This window comes from Schistocerca americana, chromosome X (genome assembly GCF_021461395.2).
Source record: "Schistocerca americana isolate TAMUIC-IGC-003095 chromosome X, iqSchAmer2.1, whole genome shotgun sequence".
NCBI classification, from domain to species: domain Eukaryota; kingdom Metazoa; phylum Arthropoda; class Insecta; order Orthoptera; family Acrididae; genus Schistocerca; species Schistocerca americana.
In genome coordinates this window covers 743,031,694-743,038,521 of record NC_060130.1, presented here as the reverse complement: position 1 = coordinate 743,038,521, position 6,828 = coordinate 743,031,694, and the positions used below count along the sequence as shown (strand labels likewise).

Genomic DNA, 6,828 nt, shown 5'->3' with positions numbered 1-6,828 from the left:
TTAGAACAAAACACGATAAATTTTTTAGCAGAAAAGTAATGACTGTTATTTTTAAGGATATAGGGAAACAACCACTAACAAACATCCAGTTTATAAGAGAATTTAATGAATGTGCTATTATATCCTCAGTTTTTTTCTCTCGAAAATAGAGAGTCCATAAATGTCTTCTGATTTTGAGTAACTTAGTTTTGCTATTGCACTTTTATTATTGGTTATTTTTACCTCTTATCTTTTAGTGCCAGGAAGTAAATCTTCAATATTTTGTAGGAAAAGAGTTTTCATGTTTTGAGTCATGGATGTTGTCATATTTACGATTGTGTTCAGCTGCAGCAGTGTTATTCATACTGCCAGCATGAACAAAGAACGTGTTGAAATCATCTGGTGTGATACCAGCATCACAGGAATTATTTTTGCTAATATCTTTACTTCTGCCCACATAAGTCCTGACAACAATTCAGGCTACTTTACATTTATTTTGCAACTTATTAATATAAACGTCATTAACATTGCACTTGCTTAATCTGACTGATTTCTGCCTTATATTTGTTCTCTAACTATATGTGGCTTGCTCTTTCTGCTCTGCTATCCCTTGATTTGTCATAGGAAATTATTAACAAAGTTAATAGCTTTCGTAGATAGTGTGTGAACCGGTAATGCACAGATGTGAGACCATACATCCTGCCAGTTCCCTTATTTTTTCTCACTACTTTAGGGCAATTAGTTTTAAATGTATCTGACAGTGCACTGACAGTTAATGTAAATGCATTTTCAATGTGAGTAGGCCTGCTTCCAAGCAGAATGCCATTCCAGTTTGTTGTCTTTAGACAGGTTCTGGACTTAATTTCACTGGAATCAGATATAGACTTTTTAGTATTTAATTTAACTGAACACCTTTATGCACTGATATAATGTGTATTAAACAACCCTACTTGATAACTGATTTGTATCAACATTAGTAATTACATTGTCAAGGCAAGCAGTTTGTCTTGTCAAGTGATCGTTAATACAGAACAGGTCATGTGATCATAGCATACTGAGTAGGTTAATGTGTATGTGTCCTTGGTCTTGTATCAGTACTCAAGCCACCAAAAATTAAAATCGTATATTTAGGCCATTTCTCAAAGTGTACAATCAGTTTCTGTAACCTGCACAGATATACCAATATCACTATCTGTTGTGCAGTTATACACGTACAATTGTAAGATTTTACACTGACAGAACAACACTACTGTTCCAGTAAATTTTCTGTACAGTAATCATACACAGCAAGGGCACTGCAATGCAAGTCTATGCCACTACTAACATACATTGAGCACCCCCCCCCCCCCCCATTTTCACAGTTTTGTATCCATCTACAGTAAACTATTATTAAGTCAAACACTGGTTGTACATAATTATAACTGCAATTGATATTCGCTTGCCCAGTGTTCATTAATCTGTATTACTGTAAAAAGACAAATCTGGAAATGTACTTGACTGATTTACTTGAAATGTTTGCACAATACCCTAATAAATGTTTAGATGGATATAGGCTACATTTTTTTAATTGTATATGGTAATGGGAAACATTGTTAGCAGAAATCTCAAAAAGGTCTTGACCAATTTATTTCAAATTTTTACATGATACCCTTATAAACATTCAGAGAGACACAGGCCATATATTCTTTTAAAGACTAACTACCAGTTTTCTGTTAAAACTGACTGTGCCAACGAAAATGTTTGCCTTGCTCTGCTGTGAACATGTATAGTTTTGTTTTCTTTCTCACAATCAGTTTCAATTATGATAGCTGGGCACTTAAACTGCTAGACAAATTATTTCTTCCATATATGTTCTACCTCATTATATATTTTTTAAATGCAAACTGTAAACACAAAACTATACTGTTTTGTTTTATTCCTTGCAATCTGTTTTCACAGGAAACAGGAACATTGTATTTATGGTTTATGATTAGAATACTACTATGGAAACTAAAATTGTAATAAGAAGCAAGGCTCAAGCTCAGAGAGAGAAGGGGGAGAGAAGAGATGGCCATTGGCAGGGAGGGAAGAAATGGATATAGAGAGGGCAGAGGAGGAGATGGACAGAGAGAGGGGGAAGGAGATGGTAGGCGACAGGAGGAAACAGAGACGTAGGGGAGAAGGAGATTAGGATGTATGTCCAATTCCCATACATATTTAGCAATTGTGAAGCAAAACTAACATGCAGTAGCTTGTTTGCTTTCACACATTGACTGGATACTTCCTCTTTTTTTTCCGTATACAGCTTGATTATTTTCACACACTGACTGACAACTTACTTTTAGTGTCTTAGCTCGACTCTTTTTTACACACTGACTGGTCACTTGTTTTCAACAAATTCACATGCTCAGGATATGTCAACTTGCCGTTTATATGGATGAGTGGGAATGTTTAGTTTCTTTTCTACAGTCCACCTGTTACAATCTTTTGCACCAGAATATAAAACTCCCTTTTAAAGCAGGAGAAGTAAATTATTTCTACCTGTAGTACTGTGGTTGTGAATTGCCGAGTTCATTAAAGTTTCTGTTGTCCACAAATACCGTTAGGGAATATATGTATTGGCATTTAAGTATAAGAAGCCTGAAGAGGCTTCAGCTAGATCTTCAGTTATCAGCTTTAATCTTGATGACATTGAGTGCAAATAAATGTTTATTTATGGATGAACATAAACAAACATCTTTCCTCCACCGACCATTTGAATTTAGTGGACAAATGATGTAGAGAGTGTGTTGGATCCCACTCTTATATGACATTTGGGGTAAAAACAAACAGGAGAATGTTTACAGAACTTGGCAATGTTAACACAGCAGTAGGCCTATTGCTTTGAAATTTCTACGATTGTGGTGAGATGGCCCCATCTCCATAACCAAGGTTGCTAACAAAGTTCTGTGTGGTGGCTCTCAACTTGGATGCAAGTCATCCTGGTGGTGGAAAATTTTCAATGCCAGTATTTGGGTGACAAAGGGATGAGAGGTGATGGCGTAAAGTTCGTGATCACATTTTGCGCTAATGTCCTGGATTACATTTGTACCTTCTTTCACTGTCTCATGATGTGAAGGCATGTGACACTTTCTGTTCTTCAGATTTAGAGTTAAGCTCAGCAGCCGCAACGTACTTTTTGAGAACAGTAGGCCCATGGACCAGCACTGGGTTTCATCCTACCGCAAACCAACTCCATTACAACCTCACCGAATGCAGTGACACTTGATTCCTACATCTGCTCTTCTGTGCTCATTTCCTGAGTGTGTTACAACTTTCATTTTGATGATGAACACAAGATTATCATCTGACATCTATACATCGCTTTGTTTCTGCAGCAGTTCAGTGCGCCAGTCTTACCTGCAAGAAGTTTTACCCAAACTTATTTACCTGCAGTTGCAATGAAATTTATTGCACTAAAGTACTTCCAAGAAAGATATTTTCTTCAATATTCCAACCAATTGTACAGCTAAACTTTTTAAATATATCCTCAAGTATTAGGCCTACACTTCAGCTAACATAATATACAAATTGTCAAATTTTTAACTGGAATATCTGTAAATCCCACTCTCTTCCTTGCACCTAATCAACCTCAACACATCTAGATATACATCTGACTGGATGTAATCAGTCTTAATGCATCTACTACATCTACAACCACATATAAGGAAATCATTACTAATTACTACAAGGCATAAGATTTTGTGGGATTGTATGTGTTTCACAAGACAAATAGAATTTTCATTACCAGAACAAGTAACGCAAAACATTATCTATAATCCGTCTCAGATCACATTGGCAACTCGAGTTCAGATACTCACAATCACTTTGAATACTTATGCTTCAAGTTATCGCTGTTGTAAACAGAGTATGCCTACTCAGGCATTCCCTACAATCTACGTCTGCAGGATGTTCTCTCCCAGGTAATGTAGATACTTAGACACGGAGGGAACTGCATCTGGAAAATCACAAGGATTATTATAGCTTTCCAGTAGAAGTGGGCAAAGCATATAGACCTACGTGTTATCAAATATTTTTCACAACTGTAGGCCTATTTCAGGTAACTTGCATTATTTAATCACTGACTTCCTCTAAAATGTTCCTACATAAAAGGAGAGTAAATGCTTCAACACAATAGCAGATACAACATCAGGATTGAGAGAGAAGTATCACAGATAGTAAATGGGGATAACAGCAATTAATAAAGACAAATATTGACTTCTACATTTTTTGTTTTTGAAGTACACAGCAAAATTGATCTTTGAACTGTCAAACAGCTTTAAACTTGTTCTTCAATTTCTCCTTAACCACATTTATTCTTTTAGTACAGATAGTCTGTTTTCAATTTTTGATGTACATGTAAATCAAAATTGGTGCAAATTTACTTAATATATACTGTTCAGAAAAGTGGGCTTTACAAATTGTTATCCCTTCTGGAAATCAAGACAGTGAATAGAATTTGTATTCCAATTTTTCTGGTTGTCCACTAAAAATGCATACAAGTGACTGTGGACATCTGTTAAAAAGGATATCGGGCTGCCACTTCCATACAATAATTTTATGCTTAAAGTATCAGATGCCCAGAAACTTTTAAATACGTGATCCTCTGTGATTGTTGATGAAAACAGTTGTTTTACAGTCATCACAGTTGATTTCAGGTATTCCTCCCATGTTTTGCAAAATGTAATCAGCTACATACGTTAATGCTTGTCTGTCATTGCTTACATCAGCCTCTTCACCATCACTGACACCACTGCTGCATTATCAGCAAGGACACTATATAAAACATTTTCATCAGTTATGAAAACATCTTTTGTGGAGTCAAGAAAGCTGTCATGTAATTGCCTTAAATTGCATAATGGCATACAACTAACATATTCACAATTATGTAATGAATTTATAGGTAAGGATAAGTAATTGTTTGTAACTGTTTTCAGTGTTGCTACGGACTGAAGGCAGGTTGGGTTGGTGTTTGAAACACCGTGTTGCCTCATACTACAGAAAACTTTCTCCAGTGGGTCTTGATTAAAGGTCCTCATGCTTAAAAAATTGAAGCCATTAAAAAAAAAAAAATCTGCACTAAATGAACATCAGTGATTATTGTAGTTTGCCACCCACTTATGAAACTGGACATTTTGTCTTGCCTCTCCCTGTTCCTAACTGCAACACTTTCTATTTATCCAATTCCTTTAATACACTGTACCACATTTCAGTATGTGGTGCCCCTGGAGAGAGGGCACGCTTACAAAATTTAATACCTTGTGGATAATAATGGGAGCTGTCTAGTGAATTGAACAGGCAATCTATCTTTTCAACAAATTGTGCAGTGTATATTAACATCTGCAGGTAAAATATTAAATGCTACATAGGTCTCAATAACAGCAGCAATTCTAACTAAGCTGGGTTGCATGTGTCGTAACTTCCATTTTAGTAAAAGAATCCTTAAAGTCAAAATGACTCCTCTGCAATTTTGGCAAGTCTTAAACATTTTATCCTGATGCAGAAGAAAAGTCCTCTGAATAAATTCAAAACTGGCCTCCTTTTTAAACCCAAACTGAATTTTATTTCTAGTTGAGTATTTCTAGTATACTTTAATAGGTGTGGGACATCATAAATGACTGCAATAGGCAAAAAATGAAATGGACTGGATTCACTTGTTTACTGACTGCAGAGTCCCTTCAGTGCTCCCCGGTTGGCTGCACTCTGATGACAAATTGTATTAACTGCCATCAGCTCTATTTGCAGTTGCTTATAACATAGATAATAAGAACTTTTAAAGTAGTACCTGAAACTGAGCTCTGAGTGAAGAGAGATGCGGCTACCTGCCTCCAAATTTTGCATATGACTCTGACCAGACTACCAACACATCATGGTCTGCACATATATTTGCCCTTCTTATATCGTGAAACCCACTGATTTGCTGCTTATTCACATCATAATAAAAAATTGTCTCCAAAGACACTTCATCAAGGAACAAAGCGTCTCCAAAGACACTTCATCAAGGAACAAAGCAAAATATTTAACATTGTTGTGCACTGCTTTGGCTTCTGCTTTTATTACATTCATCACTGCAGGACTCAATCCTGGCTTGGAAGGTGGAACACACAACAGAGGTTTCATATGAGTCACAGAAGGAAGGCAAAAATGAACTAACAAATACCTGTATGGGCAAAGGTTTTGCTTGTATAAGGACAGAGCAAATACCTTGTCTTTGTATGTCCATTACCTAGCTCTTGTTGCTGCTATCGTACAAAGCTTTAAGCGGTTTTCATTCATTTTTCCCATGATGTAGCTTTGTTTTAAGTTCTGGTAGCCCTGTTAAAGCATTCCTATGAATCTTGGACTTTTTCGATTATCTGAGTCTTAAGTCTGCTTTTGAAACTCCACTAGCCAAAACTCCCTCTGCCTTCACAGCTTACAAGGACTACTCCACATCAGATGTACCCTTTAGTTTGTCTTGGAAATCTGTAGAAATACTTACTGTTAACTTTCTCCATTTAACCTACGTAACATGCAGATGAAAAACCCCGGAATTTATAGTAGTATTCAACGTCAATTTCTTGAGTGGATTATTCTGAAAGACGCAAAATTCCTTACTACATTCACTAGAAACAACTGTTGATGACATAGTCGTATTTAAAGAAACAAAAGGAAACCACACAAGTTGATTCGCGATTTCCATATAGCTATCACCGCTGTGGGGCTGTGTAGATGCTTTATTTGCGAAGGTTTCCACCATGCTCCTAAGATGGGTGGGATAATCAAATGTAAACGATCTCATTATGGTACCGAGTCTTAGAGGATGCCTCTGTTAATTATACGGTTTATTAT

The 6,828-nt window shown here is 36.3% G+C and overlaps 1 long non-coding RNA gene across 1 annotated transcript; it reads right to left on the bottom strand.

The window, feature by feature from the left end:
- Window positions 1–202: 202 nt before the first annotated feature.
- LOC124556807 lies at window positions 203–6,096 on the bottom strand. The gene is made up of 3 exons (XR_006968699.1): window positions 5,783–6,096; window positions 3,819–3,955; window positions 203–3,357 (listed from the first exon to the last, which is right to left on the bottom strand). It is a non-coding gene; the product is annotated as an uncharacterized LOC124556807 (long non-coding RNA).
- Between the last annotated feature and the right edge of the window lie 732 nt (window positions 6,097–6,828).